The sequence below is a fragment of the Mesoplodon bidens genome, assembly GCF_964165515.1.
Source record: "Mesoplodon bidens genome assembly, chromosome: 8".
Taxonomy (NCBI): Eukaryota; Metazoa; Chordata; class Mammalia; order Artiodactyla; family Ziphiidae; genus Mesoplodon; species Mesoplodon bidens.
The window spans coordinates 78,266,807-78,285,615 of NC_138165.1; the positions used below are offsets into that span (position 1 = coordinate 78,266,807).

General features: G+C 39.5%; 1 protein-coding gene and 1 long non-coding RNA gene across 6 annotated transcripts in view; one reads left to right on the plus strand and one right to left on the minus strand.

Annotated features, from left to right (window-relative positions):
- Positions 1–18,809, plus strand: part of SPATS2L (spermatogenesis associated serine rich 2 like) — a 175,506-nt gene that overhangs the window by 57,971 nt on the left and 98,726 nt on the right. Inside the window, exon 1 of one of the 5 annotated variants that reach the window (XM_081242437.1) lies at positions 11,551–11,637. The exons of 3 other annotated variants lie outside the window; for them this stretch is intronic. The gene's annotated coding sequence lies outside the window, so the exon portion shown is untranslated. Of the gene's footprint in view, positions 1–11,550; positions 11,638–15,440; positions 15,463–18,809 lie in introns of those variants that run through there. One more of the 5 variants, XM_081242438.1, reaches the window with a different exon arrangement.
- Positions 13,148–16,182, minus strand: LOC308621724. Its single transcript, XR_014016501.1, has 3 exons — positions 15,460–16,182; positions 15,037–15,178; positions 13,148–14,075 (listed from the first exon to the last, which is right to left on the minus strand). It is a non-coding gene; the product is annotated as an uncharacterized lncRNA (long non-coding RNA).

Consider the following 18,809-nt stretch of genomic DNA (forward strand, 5'->3'; position numbering starts at 1 on the left):
ATGGATGATGGATCAACCAGAAAGATTATGTCTTTATTATTAGGGCATTTGTTCTTTCTAAGGACCAGGACTTCCTCTTTCCAAAATCAAGAGCTCACAGACTTCTCTTGCCCTTAACGCCAATCTGATCCCCCCAGTGCCCCCGAGTTCTTTCTGAAATATGCATCCGGCCATTTCACTCCCTTGCTGTAACCCTTCAGGGACTCCTTGCTCCCCTCAGGATAAAGTTGAGGCTCCATTACTTAAGTCACAGGCCTCTCTCTCTTTGGATTCATCTTTCCTCCCTTCACTCAGTGTTAAGGATACTGAACACCCCCGTCAGCCCTGAATCTTTTTTGCATCTGTGCTTTGGTGTATTTTGGTCCCTCTGCTGAGATCATGTTCTTCCCCTTTTTTTCCTCTTCACTGTACCCCATTCATCTGGCTAATTCAGGGGTCAGCTTAGCTCTAACATCCAACTGGAAGCTTCCCTTGATCCTCCTAATCTCGGTCTTTGCTCCCACCCTGTACCCCCAAGTCAAAGTGATCTAATAAAACCTTGTACTTCCTCTGTAATAGCTTGTGTTGACTTGTGTCCTGTTTATTTGTCTGGTAACCCTCACCAGAATCTGCGTGACCACATCTACTCAGTTCTCTGAGGCCAGGGTCCATATTTCATTCACTATTACTCTGCTACCTACTACTTGGCACAAGCCTATGTATACAGGAAGTGCTCAATAAAATTTTCTTGAATGAATAGAGAATGGAAGACCTATGTTGAAGTCTTGGCCTTGCCACTTTCTAGTGTGCGACTTTTGACAAGTTCTTTACATGCTTAGGGCCTCAGTTGCCTCATTTTTAAAAAGAGAAATTTCATTGAGATGATATGAAGTTCTTTCCAAACATGAACATACTGGGATTCTAATGCAACTCATTAGCCATCCAGAAAACATAAATCAACAGTCAGTCGTATCTTGCAAATGATAAGTTGGGAGCATTGCCATGGAATTCATTTCTTTAACGTGGATTGATTATTTCACTTCATCTACTTATATACATTAATGGTCAATAGATTCATACCTGTACTTGTGTTGATATTTACGTCCTTAACTCAAGGGTTTATTTTCTGCCGGATAGTCTTCATTTATGCCCTTAAGCACATCCAAAAGGAGCGTCTTAAGCCTGAGAAAATGATAAATTTTGTTTATGTCTACTTTTTTGTTCTTATGTCCATCTGTTTTTACCTAGAGAGGGACTTAATGAAATCTTCTGCTGTACTAACAATTTCAATTGAAGGTAATTAAATAAACCATTATATGAGAACAGCGGTATCAAATAAGAAAAAAACTGCAAATTTTGCTGATTATTCGTGAACGTGAGTTCGTAATGGACATAATACCATATATTAACAGTGTGGAATATTTGATATGAAAATAAAAGGAAAAAAGAGAACTACTAACATGCCAGTAGTAAGAGTACGAATGTGAAATATAAATCATTGTAATAGCTCACACATGATGTCTGCTAGGTTATCCCTGAAGAGGGAATCCACACCAAACTACAAGATTGCATCTGAGATTACAGATTTTGGAGGTTGCTTCCTTCTACATTCCTAACACTTATTATCATACGTATCAGAATCTTACCATGTCTCAAGTACTTCTTGCTACTAAATTAAACATGCTTAGATATTTTGTTAATATATTACATGTAATAATCTGAAATAGTAATTTACTAAGAGTTTCTATAGGTGCAATTAATTTTTCCTAAAATTTGCTCTGTTTCCTGGTAATTATGACTAATTCAAGACTTAAAAATAAACTGAATTTTTTTCAAAAATTACCTCTTAACCTTACTACGAAGTCTTTCACAATTCAGTATTTTTGAAATGATATACCTGATGGGTTAAAACAGCAGTATCATCAGTATTCTAAGTAAACTCACTACAAATGGATTTTATTTTCTGTTTTTAACTGAAAGTTATCTTGCCCAATGCAGAATTTCTTTTATCTTTGGACAAAACTGTATTTGGCTTAGGTTATAGGCTAATTACCTTTAGGGTTCTTTTCCTCTCTCTCCATTACTTTTATGTATTGTTGCTTATCTAGCAATCCATGATGATCTTTGACCTCCTGACTCAGCAAAGCCTGCTTCCAGGTCAGGTGGCCATGACCTTGTGTGGACAGAGCATGGTCTGTTAGTAGCACATCAAGAAAACACCAAAGACAAATGGATTTGTTGTTTCTCTACTGACAAGTTAACTCTGAGCTCAAATCATAACTGGTAAAAATGATTTAAAGACTCAAACATTTGGTACAGAAACCTTGATGAAAATCTATACTTTTCAAGAAAATAAGAGTATATCTTTATTTCATATGGAAGATAAATTGTGGTGGTTTATTTGGGACAGCTTTTGCATTTTATTATAGACATTTTGTTATAGACTACTTAAATTACTTTGCAAAAAGTAAGTTAAAGAAATTAAGAAAGTAATGCTCATATTTACATGTCCTAGTATTGGAAGTGAATTCCAATTTTTATGCTAAACATGGGGTATACGGATAAGTAAATTAAAGTTCAAATCCTGAAAGTTACTCATTATGTTGATAATCAACTGAATATTGTAAATTTGGCCATATTCTTTTAAAATGTTAATTATTTCCATCATTAAGGTCAGTGATTCTTAATGGTGGGTGGTAAGGGTCTATTTTGTAAACAATGTAGTACTTTCTCTCATAGCTCTGATTTTTTAAATTACTATCCTTAATTTGATATTTCCAATAGCATTATAGGAAAATAAGAAAGGTTTTCATTGTCAAAAGACTGAGAAACCCATTTTAACTAATGTGCAGTTAAAGGTTGGTCCATGGCATAATTTTTGACAGGCAAGAAACAGAAGGAAAATGAGTTGTTCTCATTGAGCAGAAATCCAGACATTCTTGGGGAGGCAGAAGGGTACATATCTAAAGACCCAAGAAAGGACACACACTTGGAGAAGTTAAAAGGAAGAAAGAAGGAATACAGTGCCCAGAAGAGTCCTTTGTAAATAGTAAACACTCAATAAGTAGTTTTGAGTGAATAAATGAACTTAGACCACCCAACCATATGAAGCATTGATCTAATTTACTTCTGATATAGCATACAAAAGTGACACAAAGGTAGTTAGTAGGAGTGAGGAGAGACTTAAGCTCTTTGGGCATTGCTAGAAGTCTTATTCATGTTTAAATGAAGACAAATCTCAGATACCAATTTACCTGACATTTTCATTTTTAGAAAGGTAAAGAAAATGAAGGAAACTTCTATTTAGGGATCAAATTTTAACCAAGAAGAGATTGCTTGCTGAAATAGAAGTGGAAGGAATGTGTATCCATTTATTCAACCAATATTTACTGGACGTCTGCTATGTGCCAAGCACTTGGAAGACTATAGCCGTGATGTCCTCTTAACTTTTGTGATAACCAAGGAGCAGGTTACTTACATACAGCAGACTTTAGGAGGGAAATTTCAAATAGTCAAAGAAGTAGATGTGATTCCATAGTCTGAGACCGTAAAAGAGGAGATGACAAAGGAGATGAGAAACCCAGTCCTTAAGTTCAAATTAGGCCCCTTTCTATGTGTTCCCAAGACTCCTCAAAACTCTCTTCTCAAATCCAGTATCATGCTGGGTCATAATTCCCCTGCGCTCATCTCTATTTACTCTGAAGCTTTAAGCTTCAAGACAGCGGGGCTGCATCTATCATGTTTATCTTTGTATCCCAGCAAATAGGACAGTCCCTGACACATAGCTTATAAATGCCCAATAAATTATGTATACATACACACCCACAATTCATTATATATGTAATGAATTAAGCAATAAATATTGATGAAATTCTGATAATATAATCATGAATATTTTCCCAAATTATCAAAGATAATGTATACACCCACACACACGTTCCAAGTCTAACAATTCAGTTTTTTGAACGATTCGAAGTAAAGGTTTGAAAGTTCTAAATAATGAGGAAAAGAAATGGCTGTGGCTGCAAAGGGCATGTTTAAATTAACTCAAAATATAAAAGACCATTTCAAGAAGAACACAAGGAGAGGCAAATAACTGAGAATACCAAAGAGAGACATAATCCCATTAGAATAGTGTCAGGAAGCCTAAAGTCCAGAGTGAGCTGAAGTATGTAAAAAATTCTAAAAACAACAAAAGAGACTTAAAAAGCTGGCAAGGAACAATTCTACAGAAAATGATGGTGACAAAATAAGCCAGACATAGAAAACTGGAATGCTTGTGATGTTCAGTATTGTACCCATTTTTGCTAATGACATAGTTATAATTTCTGTCAAGACTAGAATATTATTTTTGTTTTACTTTTGTAGAAAAAAGAACAAGAAAGTGACAGGACCTCTGATGAGAAAAACAAAAGCCTATTCATCTCTTCTTATTTTTGCCTTTTAATTGAAGATCATGATTTCCCACCTGGTAGGGTAGAACAAAATGTGAACAAGAGGGAATTGAGGCACACAGCAGCATAACACTAGATCCTTAGCTGTTTGGCATGGATTGGGGTCTCCTGGCCCAGACTGTATCCACAAGCCTGAGAACACTCATGCCTGTGACTGTCCCACTCCAGCCAGCCACATTGGAGACATTTCAGCAAATGGAAAAGTCCCCAAAAGCCTGGAGATTGACAAAAAGAGAAAATATAAAATCCCAGCAAAATTCTAAAATTTATTCTGAAACTTTTTGAGAACACTCAGAAAAGAAAGAGGTAATCATTAGGCACCAAAAGGAAGTCAAGCAGGACTAAATGATTTTCCTCTTCAGTAGAGTAACTAGAATGCAGGATGAAGAAAGTGTGGTAGATTCAGTATGTATGAATTTCATCAAGGCAGTTTTCACAATATCTTATGATCCTATTAGGATTTAATGGAGAAATATGAACTGAATGACAGAATAGTCAAGTGGATTCACAGCTAGGTTAGCATAACCAAACCCAAGGAGTGCTAAAGAATGGGCCCATGTGATTGCAGGGGTGATCTATAGACATCTACTTCTGTTTTTCTCTAGATCTCTCTTTATCAGTAATGTGAATGATGATTAATCTGTTAGAGATAATACAAATAAGTGACATCTTTTGAACTCTTAAGTGTCAAACACTTTTCTATTACTCTATGTGTATTCGTTTATTTAATCCTTACAGCAAGGAAGCTGCACAGCCTCTTAGATAGCCTCATCCACCAGCAAGAAGAACTACAGGTCTGCAGCCTGTGGAAGGAAAACCACATTCACAGAAAGATAGACAAAATGAAAAGGCAGAGGACTTTGTCTCAGATGAAGGAACAAGATAAAACCCCAGAAGAACAACTAAATAAAGTGGATATAGGCAACCTTCCAGAAAAAGAATGAAGAATAATGATACTGAAGATGATCCAGGACCTCAGAAAAAGAATGGAGGCAAAGATCAAGAAGATGCAAGAAATGTTTAACAAAGACCTAGAAGAATTAAAGAACAAACACCTAGAAGAATTAAGGAACAAACAAACAGAGATGAACAATAACTGAAATGAAAAATACACTAGAAGGAATCAATAGCAGAATAACTGAGGCAGGAGAATGGATAAGTGACCTGGAAGACAGAATGGTGGAATTCACTGCCACGGAGCAGAATAAAGAAAAAAGAATGAAAAGAAATGAAGATAGCTTAAGAGACCTCTGGGACAACATTAAACACAACAATATTCGCATTATAGGGGTCCCAGAGGAGAAGAGAGAAAGGACCCAAGAAAATATTTGAAGAGATTATAGTTGAAAACTTCCCTAACATGGGAAAGGAAATAGCCACCCAAGTCCAGGAAGCACAGAGAGTCCCAGGCAGGATAAACCCAAGGAGAAACATGCCGAGACACATAGTAGTCAAATTGGCAAAAATTAAAGACAAAGAAAAATTATTGAAAACAGCAAGGGAAAAATGACAAACAACACAGAGGGAACTCCCATAAGGTTAACAGCTGATTTCTCAGCAGAAACTCTACAAGCCAGAAGGGAGTGGCACGACATATTTAAAGTGATGAAAGGGAAGAACCTACAACCAAGATTACTCTACCTGGCAAGGATCTCATTCATATTTGATGGAGAAATCAAAAGCTTTACAGACAAGCAAAAGCTAAGAGAATTCAGCACCACCAAACCAGCTCTACAGCAAATGCTAAAGGAACTTCTCTAAGTGGGAAACACAAGAGAAGAAAAGGAACTACAAAAACAAACCCATAACAATTAAGAAAATGGTAATAGGAACATACATATCGATAATTACGTTAAACGTGAATGGATTAAATGCTCTAACCAAAAGACACAGGCTTGCTGAATGGATACAAAAACAAGACCCATATATATGCTGTCTACAGGAGACCCACTTCAGACCTAGGGACACATACAGACTGAAAGTGAGGGGATGGAAAAAGATATTCCATGCAAATGGAAGTCACAAGAAAGCTGGAGTAGCAATACTCATATCGGATAAAATGGACTTTAAAATAAAGAATGTTACAAGAGACAAGGAAAGACACTACATAATGATCAAGGGATCAATCCAAGAAGAAGTAATAACAATTATAAATATATATGCACCCAACATAGGAGCACCTCAATACATAAGGCAACCGCTAACAGCTATAAAAGATGAAATCAACAGTAACACAATAATATTTGGGGACTTTAACACCTCACTAACACCAATGGACAGATCATCCAGACAGAAAATTATAAGGAAACACAAGCTTTAAATGACACACTAGACCAGATAGATTTAATTGATATTTATGGGACATTCCATCCAAAAACAGCAGCCTATACTTTCTTCTCAAGTGCACATGGAACATTCTCCATGATAGATCACATCTTGGGTCACAAATCAAGCCTCAGTAAATTTAAGAAAATTGAAATCATATCAAGCATCTTTTCCGACCACAACGCTCTGAGATTAGAAATCAATTACAGGGCTTCCCTGGTGGTGCAGTGGTTGAGAGTCCGCCTGCCGATGCAGGGGACGTGGGTTCGTGTCCCGTTCCGGGAAGATCCCACATGCCGCGGAGCGGCTAGGCCCGTGAGCCATGGCCACTGAGCCTGCGCGTCTGGAGCCTGTGCTCCACAACGGGAGAGGCCACAACAGTGAGAGGCCTGCATACCACAAAAAAAAAAAAAAAAAAGAAAAAGAAATCAATTACAGGGAAAAAAATGTAAAAAACACAAACACATGGAGACTAAACAATACATTACTAAATAACCAAGAGATCACTGAAGAAATCAAAGAGGAAATAAAAAAATACCTAGAGACAAATGACAACAAAAACACGATGATCCAAAACCTATGGGATGAAGCAAAAGCAGTTCTAAGAGGAAAGTTTATAGCAATACACGCCTACCTCAAGAAACAAGAAAAATATCAAATAAACAATCTAACCTTACACCTAAGGAACTAGAGAAAGAAGAACAAACAAAACCCAAAGTTAGTAGAAGGAAAGAAATCATAAAGATCAGAGAAGAAATAAATGAAATAGAAACAAAGAAAACAATAGCAAAGATCAATAAACAAAGCTGGATCTTTGAGAAGATAAAAAAAATTGATAAACCTTTAGCTAGACTCATCAAGAAAGAGAGGGGGAGGAATCAAATCAATAAAACTACAAGTGAAAAAGGAGAAGTTACAACGGACACCGCAGAAATACAAAGCATCCTAAGAGACTACTACAAGCAACTCTATGCCAATAAAATGGACAACCTGGAAGAAATGGACAATTTCTTAGAAAGGTATAACCTTCCAAGACTGAACCAGGAAGAAAGAGAAAATATGAACAGACCAATCACAAGTAATGAAGTTGAAACTGTGATTAAAAATCTTCCAACAAACAAAAGTCCAGGACCAGATGGCTTCACAGGTGAACTCTATCAAACATTTAGAGATGAGCTAACACCCATCCTTCTCAAACTCTTCCAAAAAATTGCAGAGGAAGGAACTCTCCCAAACTCATTGTATGAGGCCACTATCACCCTAATATCAAAACCAGACAAAGATACTATTAAAAAAGAAAATTATAGACCAGTATCACTGATGAATATAGATGCAAAAATCCTCAACAAAATACTAGCAAACAGAATCCAACAACACATTAAAAGGATCATACACCATGATCAAGTGGGATTGATCCCAGGGATGCAAGGTTTCTTCAATATATGCAAATCAATCAATGTGATACACCATATTAACAAATTGAAGAAGAAAAACCATATGATCCTCTCAATAGATGCAGAAAAAGCTTTTGACAAAATTCAACACTCATTTATGGTAAAAACTCTCCAGAAAGTGGGCATAGAGGGAAGCTACCTCAACATAATAAATGCCATATATGACAGACCCACAGCAAACATCATTCTCAATGGTGAAAAACTGAAAGCATTTCCTCTAAGATCAGGAACAAGACAAGTATGTGCACTCTCGCCACTGTTACTCAACATAGTTTTGGAAGTCCTAGCCACGGCAATCAGAGAAGAAAAAGAAATAAAAGGAATCCAAATTGGAAAAGAAGAAGTAAAACTGTCACTGTTTGCAGATGACATGATACTATACATAGAGAATCCTAAGGATGCCACCAGAAAACTACTAGAGCTAATCAATGAATTTGGTAAAGTTGCAGGATACAAAATCAATGCACAGAAATCTCTTGCATTCCTGTACACTAACAACGAAAGATCTGAAAGAGAAATTAAGGAAACAATCCCATTCACCACTGCAACAAAAAGAATAAAATACCTAGGAATAAACCTACCTAGGGAGAAAAAAGACCTGTATACAGAAAAGTATAAGACATTGATGAAAGAAATCAAAGATGACACAAGCAGATGGAGAGATACACCATCCATCGTCCTTGGATTGGAAGAATCAATATTGTAAAAATGACTGTACTACCCAAAATAATCTACAGATTCAATCAATGTCTATCAAATTGCCAGTGGCATTTTTTACAGAACTAGAACAAAAAAATCTTAAAATTTGTATGGAGACACAAAAGACCCCGAATAGCCAAGGCAATTTTGAGGGAAAAAAACGGAGCTCGAGGAATCAGACTCCCTGATTTCAGACTATACTATAAAGCTACAGTCATCAAGACAATATGGTACTGGCACAAAAACAGAAATACAGATCAATGGAACAGGATAGGAAGCCCAGAGATAAACCCAGACACCTATCGTCAACTCATCTATGACGAAGGAGGCAAGGATATACAATGGAGAAAAGACAGTCTCTTCAATAAGTGGTGCTGGGAAAACTGGACAGCTACATGTAAAAGAATGAAATTAGAACACTCCCTAACACCACACACAAAAATGAACTCAAAATGGATTTAAGACCTAAATGTGAGACCGGACACTATAAAACTCTTAGAGGAAAACATGGGAAGAACACTCTTTGACATAAATCAAGGAAGAACACTCTCTGACATAAATCACAGCAAGATCTTTTTTGATCCACCTCCTAGAGTAATGGAAATAAAAACAAAAATAAACAAATGGGACCTAATCCTTACAACAATCCCTATGCAGTTGCTATGTTTATCTCCACTTTATAAATGAGTAACACAGAGGGTTGAAGTAACTTCCTCAAGGTCACACCGTTCTTAGGTGGCAGAGCTGACATTCAAGCCCAGACTGTTTAATTAGTGGCATAAGTTACATCAATGATATCCATTAAATTGTGGATGACCAAAGTGATGTGTATAGCTAAAATTGTAAAGTTATAGATTTGGTATCCAAAAAAAGAAAAAAGAAACTCTAATAGACTGGAAAAAGTAGCCAAATGAATAAAGATAAAATTAATTTGAGTCAAATATAAACTCATACACTTAAGTTCCAAATAACTCAACTGCAAACGTAAAGATTGGGGAGATGGGACCTACTAATAGATCAAATGAGGAAGTCTTGGGAGTTTCATTTAATACAGGCTCATTATGACCGATGTACAGTGTGATTATCAACAAAATGCAATCTTAGAGCAAAATTTAAAAACGTTGTTCTTCTTCCCATTGATAATTTTCCACCCCATTTGACTTTCTTTTTTAACCAAGTCAGCTTTACATTTTTTATTCTAATTTTAGGGAATACTAAGTTTTCTAATTTGGAATGAACCCACTAAATACTTTTCAGACGATTCCCTTTATTTTCATTGAACCAAAATAATGGCAGCAGACTAGTGGAATAAGCACAAGCTTGGGAGTCACTCCCAGAGGTTGAGTCCCCTCCTTGCTGTTGACTGGCTCTGGGGTCTTGGCCTTAACGTCTGTACGCCTAGTTCCCTCATCTAGAAAATGGCGATAATAATGCCTACCTTGCAGGAGCATCCTGAGGACTCAGGGAAGTAGACATAAAGAGATAAAATCATCAAAGTGTGGTGCCCAAGGGTGTTTCATTTGGTTCACTGTTGTAGCCCCATCATGTAGGCCAGTGCCTGGCACGGAGGAGGTGCTCAGAGGTGTTTGCTAAGTGAATACTGAATGAATGAATGAATGGATGAGTGAATGAATGTGTTCAGTAAGGATAGTTCTTACTAAAGGCATGGCAGTGTTTTCAGATGTGAGAAGTCTTTGTAAAGAGACTGATTATTCACAGGTTTGAAGAAGGGGAATGCTTTGCCATAGCTAAGTTTACTTTTTCCCATCATGTAGCGTAGCTTCAGGATTTTTGAAAATTAAAGTAAAACTGTGACCATTAGGTCGTCTTTGTAGTGTTTCTTCAGTCCTTACACCATTCTTCCATGAGGTATCTAGAGAGGTCTCATTCTGCCTAGTCAGATATTGTTTGAAAGCTTGAAATGAAAAATGAAACCAAGTTAAGTCTGGCTGGTAGCCATTCAGAAATAGATTTTTTTTTAAAGTAGATTAATTTTCAAAGACATTTTTCCTCTTAAAGACTTCCTTGTTTTTAAAGAAGCATTTAATAAAACAGGAATATCTTTTCAGTGTCTGGTTATCTCTTTTTCAAGACTGAGTTTGGTAAATTACATAGTATTAGCTGTTGGTCATCTTCCGGGTAAAAAATAAAACCAAATGAAGTCTTTAATGTAATTTATGAGTTTCTCTCCTAGAGCTAAGTGAAACTCAGCTTCATAGCTTTTATTTGTTTTGGGGCCTTTAATATTAGTCAGATTAAAGCTTATGTTTTTATAAAACTGTAAGGACAAAGAATTATGTTAAAATAGCTAAAAAAACAAAAAAATCTCCAGTGTCTGATTCAGCATGTCAAGAATAACGGAGAAAATAGGGTCTGGTTTCAGAACCTTGTAACCAAAAATGACAGTGTGGTGGGATGGGGAGTTGGTGTGGGGTTCGGATGAGCAGAAACTCTCGCATTCGCTAAAAGGAAAACGAAAGAAGGATGTTAACTCTTAGCTGTATTATGAACAGGACATGTGTATAATTGAAACCAAATTGTGAACACCTTTTCACATACTGCCTTCTGATGTCATCTAATTACTTACTGCCTGCTAATCTTATCTCCCTCAGGAGCCCATCTTAAAATTACACTGCATTGCAATTAGCTAAACACATTGCACGTAGTCAAGGCACATAGTGGACTCCCAGTAAATATTTGTTGAATGACTTCTGTGCACTATGCAGGTGGGTTTTCTTTCTGATCTCATGCATGACTTACTTGTTTCCACCAGAGAGGTTTCAGTTTTGCTCTTTCTCTTACCTGAAATGGCATTTCCATCATTGGCAATACTGCCTCAATGCAGTGCAAAATAACACCTCCTCCTAGAAGCCTTCTCTGATTAATCCACCTGAACTAAAGCCATCTCACCCACCGAGAAGCCCCTTTTATAAACATGGTTGTAGTCATTTCAGAATGATTTAAGATTCTTATTTCTCTTGGCTCTGACATCCCCCATGCCCCACAATATACACACATCAAGAATAGGCATTGAGTCTTATTTCCCACAGGGACACACACAGGGACACCCCTGCATATGCAGTGTCCACCTATGGAAAGCACACTCAAAGGATGTGTTCTACAGCTAAGTAATGAAATTTTTAACATTAGTGTAGAAAACCAGGCAACCCTGATTGCTTGTCTCTATCGGTCTGCCAAGAATGGGTATAAATGGAATCAAGGCTGTGAGAGATGGATCTTTTTCATCAGACAAGTGATCAAAACCTAATACATTTACACCTCAAAATTGCTTTAAAGGAGATTGGATGACTAACAGAAAGTCTTCCAAAGGGAAATAATATATGGTATTATATTTAATTGAGAGACCCGTACAATATTTGAACTACTGTACAAAACCCAGTTTCGATTCATTCAATCTTTAGAAAAATGATTTGAAAGAGATTAAACTACATATTGCTATGGCTTATAGACCATCATAAGCCTTTGGTACCTTCCAAACTTCCCCCAATGTGAGTTGAGCCATAGGTCAGGCTGGGACTCAGAGCAAGGTGTATGCTTTCAGGCAGGACTTTGATTGCTGTAAACTAAAGGGATAAGCAGACAGGTTGTGAGAAGGTTTACAAAGAACCCATAGAGTGCATAAGGGTGTCAACAGCAATAAAAATCCCTATCTATATGTGGAGTTACAGGGTATATATTGGTGAGGTTAGTGGTTAAAGGTGTTTAGCATTGGGTTGGAAACCACTTTTTTCCCCTTGTATTCCACAGAAAGGATAAATTTTCGGCCTATCTCTTTTAGACAGAGCATAGGCTTTGGTGCAGGGGAACTAGAGGGCTAGCCTAGTGACCTGATTATCCCGAATACGAGGCTCTGAGTTAAGAAATAAAATAAGTAGGAGATGTTGGGGAAGTTACCTGGTTAAAGACATGGGCTACGTGGGGCCCAACACGGGAAGATGTAGAGGGCTTCAGCTCTCATGATTCGACCTTGACTCTGAGAATGACTGAAACACTACTGGGTTGGAGATATGGGGGGAGGAGGGAGAAGGGGTGGATTGGAGGGGGTGTAAAGCGATGTGGCTAGAGCAGCATTTGACAATGCTGGTTTTAATGGTGGCATTTAAAGTGATACTCCAGCACTAGATGTTGAAACCTGGGGAATAAATTATTGAAGACTCACTGAAACCAAGAAAGGAAAAATAAAATGAGAGGACATTCACTCCTCTTTTCCACATGTCTTTATTGAACATTTAAAAGGTCAAAGGCACTCTCCTAGGTACTTTGGAAAAGGGAAAGGAGAAGTGGAATTGATCAGAGATAGGCTTTTTAAAAGGAAGAAATTCTTTTTGTGATTCATTAAATCTATTAATATCTCATATATTTGAAGCACTTTAAAAACAGTTATTAATTTCCCCAAAACAGCATATATTTCAGGTGACAAATTTCTATTTTTTTATTATAGTTAGAAATTGAAATAAAATTCACTAAGGCAGTGAATATGACCTCTAGAATTTTGACCATATCATAAAATGGTCAAAATGAGTTTTATTATCTGTGATTGCGTTAGAATAAATTCAAGGGCATTAAAATCATGTTAATTCTCTTTTATCCATCTTGATACAATTACCTGAAATCAGCACGTATGAAAGGAGATTTTGTAATTTTTAGGCTGTTCTGTTATTAGCTCTAAGACTTTATTATACTTTGTTCTTTCCATGTTATAACTGCTTATTGTCTTCTAAAGACAAGTACCTTAGCTGTGAACTTGGTCACTAGAGCACTGACCACATCTGGTAGCCACAAGACAGGAAACTGTGACCTGGCATGGGTTTCTGAGCCATTCTACAAGGAAGAGGTATTATAGTCTTGGATTCACTTTTGCCTGTGCTGAAAATTTAAGAACATGATAAACAAATGACCCTGTGGACACTGAGCCCTGGAAGTCTCTATCTCTCTCAGCAGTGCTGCAGTCAGGCCTCAGCCTTGGACTGCTACCCACACCTCTCTAGAATTGCCCTAGGCTTCCCTTAAGGTGGCAGTGTCCATGGTGAGGGAAAGGTGTATCCAGATGTGGGCAACTTGTGGTCAGAAGGTTGTGTTTCAAGGGCCAGTTCCATCACTGGCTAGATGCATGACCATAACTTCTTCCACCTTAGTTTCTCACCTGCAAAATGAGGATGGAGGGGAAAGCAACCACATAAGCTATGGAGGAATCGAATGAGATTATTTATTTTTATTTATTTTATAGCACATAATGTGTGCTAAGCACTGTTTTAATCGCTTTACAAATATGAACTCATTTCATCCAAATTACTACCCCATGAGGTAGTTACTATAATCATTCTCAGTTTACCTGTGAGGAAGTGAAGATGTAGAGAGGTTGAATAACTTGCTCAAATCCCAAAACCAGTAAGAGGCAAAGTTGAGATTCAAACTTGGCAAATTTTAATTACTTATTTTCGATCATAAGAGGATAAGGAAGAATCTGAATAGTAGAAATGGGCAGTGTTTCCTGTTTGCGATCATTTGGGGGCCCAAGACCCTGTGTGGTGGTGACAGAGGCACAGTAATTAATGTAGATGTTTCTGCCACAGGGCTGGCTCTAGGGGCTCCCGGGCTGACTGCCTGTGGACGGTGAGCAAGGTGGTGGGTGAGAGGCCTGACCCTAAAGAGAAACAGTGCCTTTCTAAGAACATGTTGAATTTACGAGTTAATTTTTTTTAAGTGTCAAACCAGCAAACAAACATAGATAGGACTGAGGTGCCTGTAGGTGGCGCAGGCCTGACAGGCCTTCTCCATTCTGCTCCCCCAATGGTCATCCCCACTCCCGTGCTCCTCACACTAGCTTTTCCCTGGTGAAATTCACCATGAAAACTTCCTTCCTTTGGGTGAGGGCATGACCCCTAATAAACTGTATATACCCCTGGACACAGTAGTACATTATTCATTTAGTGTAAAATTAGCCAGCAGATGCAGATGCCTCTGGTTAGGTCTAGAACCAGGAACAGGTTTTAAAATGGGGAGGGGAGAGAGGAAGGCTCAGGGTGCAGTGCTAGGAATGTTTGCTAATTCATTGCACTGGACGATTAGAAGCCCTTGGCTGACTCCCACTCTCAGGAACTGACCTTTGGAACGATGACTGCGGTCCCAGCCCATACTGTCTCTTAGCCTCCGGGGCGGTCCGTGTAAAGTTCGCAAGTGCAGTCTGACGGCTCTTCGATTCCCAAGAGGAGAAGAACGACGAACTGGGCATTCGCTACCAGGGGCCTGAAGGCAAAAGCACGGGGCAGTTTTACAAAAAGGCAACAAGTCTTTTCGAAGTAGGTGAGTCCCTCTGAGCCTCAGGTGGCCTCAGCCACCCCCAGGATCCTGCTACCTACCCCAGTCTCTGACTCCACCTGCCTCGCTGTTGAGATAACTTGACGCAGTAAAAGCAAGTTGATAAAGGTGGCCAGTTCAGGGACAGGCCATCTGTCTATCTGTCTATCGAGAAAAGGCAGGCAAGCCGTGCGCTGGAAGCCCTGATGTGGAACACCAGGACACCTTACCAAGTGAGTCGAGATGGATTTTGTTGGAACGGCTTAGGAGCAGTAGTGCTGGGTCGGGGGAGGAGGCGTGAGAGGGGCTGGCTGCCTGTAGTTCTCTTCTGCCTCAGTTCCCTAGCACTGCTCTCCCAGCAAACGCCAGTGCCTGTAAGTTAGAACATCACAGACTGTTTTGATTCAGCCAGTGCCAGTGACGGACGTTTCAAGGAAGTAGGAGGGACCTGACTTGCTCTGCTACTTTGAGAAAACCATTAAATTACTAGGAGGGTTCTGACTTAATGAACCAGGGATATTGTGAGTACCTTAGAACAGGGGTTTTTGAAACCAGAATATCCTCAGGAGAGACCCTGGCTTCCTTTACCAGGTGTTTATTCCATGACAGATGAGCGCGCTTGCCCAGAGTTGGCTGTGAACGTAGAGCTTTTGTTTGCCAGGTTTTGTCAGGGTTTCTCTTTGCCAGGCCAGAGCTATAGTGCAGAACCACAGTTCATGTTTTCTTTGGAGATGAATATCAGTGTTTTCCTTCAAAATTTGCTGTAAAATCTTTTAAAAAGTATGCAGCCTCCACTTCCAGCCCACCCCCTCTAACTGCGAGCCCACCTCTAACCCTCTGGGAAGCCCTGTCTCTGGTGTGAGACTGGCCACCTGGGCAGATCACAGCACCAGCATTGCTCTGCCCAGAGCCTTGAATTCCTAGTCTAATTTCCTGAGTTCACACGCTGATTTCCTTCCCCACCTCCTCTTTTCTGTGTTTTTGCTTGTATATCTGTCTTCATCAGAGGGTTTAAGCTCCTTTGGGGGCAGGAGCGCTGCAGTCAGGAGGTCCAAGTTCAGATCTCAGCTCAGGCACTTACTGGCAGTGTGACTTGAGTAGCTCACCTCTCTGTGCTGGCATTTCTTTTTCTATAAAATGAGGGCTGACATACTCCATATGGGTCTTCATGAGAATTAAATGAGTTCATACATGGAAGGTGCCAGGTATACAGCAAGAGTTGCATAAGTGGTATTTTGTAACCATTGCCAGCATTCCCCATAGAGCCCGGCACATTGTAGGTGTTTAGTAAATGTTTGTCACATACTAATAAGAATCATTGCCCTTTGTGTAGGAATTGCCATAGCTGGTTGAAGAGCTGGGGGAAAGGAAAAAAAGAAAGAGAAGGCATGGTATTTCCTTTTCAACATTTGGGGAGTTGGCGTGAGTTTGGTGCTCAGAGGTGTGAAGGAGAACTGTGCTTAGTCTTTTGTCTAAACCCCTCTGGAGTTTGGGATTTGTTCTGCAGGCGGGCAGTAGGGGATGGTGGGCAAGGCGGTGCGATCTGTGGGGAGAGAGCCTATTATGGCGTGCTTGGAGAGAGTGAAATTTATTCCTCCGAGCCTTGTAACGCTGGCCACTTCACCTTTCCCGAGGCGTCTCTGAGGATAGGCCTGTTTTAAAGACTTGAGCTGACATCATCGCATCTTAAAAGAACTGAGCATAATTGAATTGCTGATACAAGTGGGTACTTGCACCGGGCCCCGGGTCACCCACATCTCTATGGAAACACATGTTTGCTTGAAAGCCCAGCAATCAGAAGCAGAGCCTTCCAGGAGCCAGCATCGGGTCACTTTTAGAAAAAGGCATTTATTTATATTCTCGAGCTGTCAGAGACCTGTGCAATGAAATAATTTCAAATTAAATAGAGAAATCAGGCCGCAGATGAATGCTAATAGAGCCTGCCGTGCGCCCTCCCCCTGTGCGCCCTCCCCCTGTGCTGGCGGTGCCTGAGATCTGCACGTTTATTTTAGCTGTCCTTTGCTCTTTTCCGCCCATTTGCATTCTGCTGCCTTGGGGAGGTGGTTTGGCACTTTATGCAAAAATGGTTAATCTTCATTCATACGCGTGTGCCAGTACTAAAATGGAAAATGCAAAGCCGGGCCTGCCGTAAAGTGTGCGTTGTGCTCTTCCCGGCGGCTCTGTGTGTGCAGCACGTCCAAGGGCGCACAGTCCCGATGACTCCGCTTCCTACGCAAGCACTCGGGGCTGTTGAGTCAAGATATTCTCTCATAAAGGTCTGAAACTTGGCATCAGCACATCTTGCCCTAGATGTGCTCAAGTGATATCCTAAGTGATTGGAAGCTTTTATCTGCCTCTGGAAGCAGGATTTTTCGAGTAAGTATTGACTGTTAATGACCTGTTTAAAGAAAACATTCAATTTTCTTTCTTCCCCCCACAAAGAACTTAGTAGGCAGTGACATTTCTAAACCAAAGGCTAACCCTGCTTTTCAAAAGGGGCAGAGACAGGGCTTTTAAAAGTGAAATTTTTTTTCCTGACATTTGCCCTTAAACTGCTTTTCAGTGAAGTTGTTCTAACAGTGGGTTTAGAACACTGAAGTGTCTTTGAATAAAAATGCAACCTTGAGATTTTTTTTCCCCCCTTCAAATTAAACAAAAAAGTTTAGGTAAGAGTCTTCATATGAAATTCATATTTCAGTCACTATTCTCTGTCTCATTGTTTATGTGTCTTCATTCCCAATAATTTTTTTTATTAGTTTCTGCTTTATAACAAAGTGAATCAGTCATACACATACACCATTCCCAATAATTAAAGCAACTTTCCTCCGAGGAGCAAGGCACTGCACAAGAACCTTTATTAAACTGTGGGAATTAAACCACAGAAAAAAGAGCTAAAGTACTTAGATTATGAGAGACCTCAGTAATTACAAGACCAGATAAGGAACAGCTAAGGTAGGAGTGAAAGGGAAGAGGACACAAAATGGAAGAGAGGGAAGATTAGGCAATGGAAGAGTTAAGCAACAGAAAACCTATATGATGTTATTGATACATTTAGGCAAAGTCCCAGTTTTATAGAGGGAGCACTGTTTTCCTCTCCAGCTGGCATGTAAGTGCCCTTGACTGTGCTTAGGGGACTGGACAGTTAGTCCTTGACCAGTTTAAAGGTGATCTTTACAGAGAAATAGCCTAGTACATGGGAGACAGCACCCACGTCTTTTTTTTTTTTTTTTTTTTTTTTTAAGGTGAATTTTCAGCTTTCAGCTACCCTGGCTACTAAGTGCTTGCATCACCCCCAGGGCCCTTACAGACCTGAACACCTGAGAGCTGAAAAGGACCACAGAGGTCCTGTGCTCTGAAGGCTAGAGAAGATGCCACCCCAAAATACGGCAGTGGTGGTTCAGGACATGGTACCCCAAATATGCCGCTTTGGCGTATTGATGATTGTGAGGTGTGGGCCCTTGAAAAACAGCAAATGCGGGCTTCCCTGGTGGTGCAGTGGTTGAGAGTCCGCCTGCCGATGCAGGGGACACGGGTTCGTGCCCCGGTCCGGGAGGGTCCCACATGCCGCGGAGCGGCTGGG